General features: G+C 48.3%; 1 protein-coding gene across 1 annotated transcript in view; it reads left to right on the forward strand.

Annotated features, from left to right (window-relative positions):
* The first annotated feature begins 377 nt into the window (after positions 1–377).
* Positions 378–1,267, forward strand: part of SLC19A3 (solute carrier family 19 member 3) — a 31,712-nt gene continuing 30,822 nt past the window's right edge. Inside the window, exon 1 of the mRNA XM_008074229.2 lies at positions 378–455. The gene's annotated coding sequence lies outside the window, so the exon portion shown is untranslated. The remainder of the gene's footprint in view (positions 456–1,267) is intronic.

The raw sequence follows: 1,267 nt of genomic DNA on the forward strand, positions 1-1,267 counted from the left end.
CTTCTCCATGGGCTAGTGCCACTTCCTTCTGCCTCACTTTCTTCATAAACTCTCCTAAGTCCTCTTGTAAGCTTTTTTGGAAGAAATACATAGATTCATAGGAAAGGACAGGTTTACAAATTGAAATTCTCGGCATTGGATCCAGATCTTCTTGCTTTAGTATGTGGAAGGTCTGTATGTTACTACCAGTGACCTCTCTCGGGTAGAGATGACTGCGGTTGCCCGGGACGAACCGGCCCACAGACCACGGACTCCTGTCCCCAATGAGAGGTCTGGGAAGCCTGGATCCGCATATGCAAAGATTTGGGGGCGTGGCCATCTGGGGGCGTGGCTTCCCGGCTGAGCAGGCTCCCGCCCCCGCCCCAAACTTTAGGGCCTGGATCTACCGGACGGCCGAGGGTGCGTGGCTATCCCCGCAACAGAGCGATTTGGTAAACAGGCACCGCCTTCTCTAGGTAAGAACATATTAGGGGGGCGGATTAATTGAAGAAGCACCATCATCCCTCGGTCACTGTCGTGCCTCGTCTCCCTACTACAAGTTTGGAGATCTTGGGGCGGGTGGGCACCCTCTGCGGAACCGGCGGGAGGAGGCTCCGCCCCACGTCTCGGCGTCCCCACGTTCCCGTATCCCTGTGTCCCCGAGTCCCAGTATCCCTGGTCCCCGCGCCGCTCCCCCTCCGAGCTCTCCTGCCGGCCACCGTGCTGGGTCTTGTCCGAGTAGGCTTGGCTAGAATTCCCGCTTGCAGCCATCTAGAAAAGCAGATGAAATAAAACCACGATTCTGGTAAAGCGCCCGCACCACCCCACCCCCGAGGTTACGCCCTGTGTTCACAGATTTTTAGATGAAAAGAAATTTCAGCAGAGAATTCCAAAACTCAATCCAAGGATGACGAAAAGGTCCTTCTTAGTCAAGAAAGGAAAGGTGAATGTGAAGTTAAGAGAGCAGGGGCTGTATTGAGTACTACTTTAATTGAAACTAAAATAAAACATAACCGCACCTTACAATAATACTGCTGGGAAAATAGCCCAATTCGTCAAATAACATGTGTAACATCTATTTATCAAGTCAATGTGCAAAAGGTTGGAACATGTGGAGTGCTCCAAGTTTGAAAAGGATGAAGAAATAATGTTTTCTAAAAAATACCCTCACTTATGTGTTTTGCTCCTGTCAATATTGAAACTCGTTGGTGTCTCTTAAGGCAAAAAGTGTGTTTTCATTAAGGCATATATATATATATATATATATATATTTTTTTTTTTTTTTTTT

This window comes from Carlito syrichta, unplaced genomic scaffold (assembly GCF_000164805.1).
Source record: "Carlito syrichta isolate Samal-C Ts95f unplaced genomic scaffold, Tarsius_syrichta-2.0.1 Scaffold316380, whole genome shotgun sequence".
NCBI classification, from domain to species: domain Eukaryota; kingdom Metazoa; phylum Chordata; class Mammalia; order Primates; family Tarsiidae; genus Carlito; species Carlito syrichta.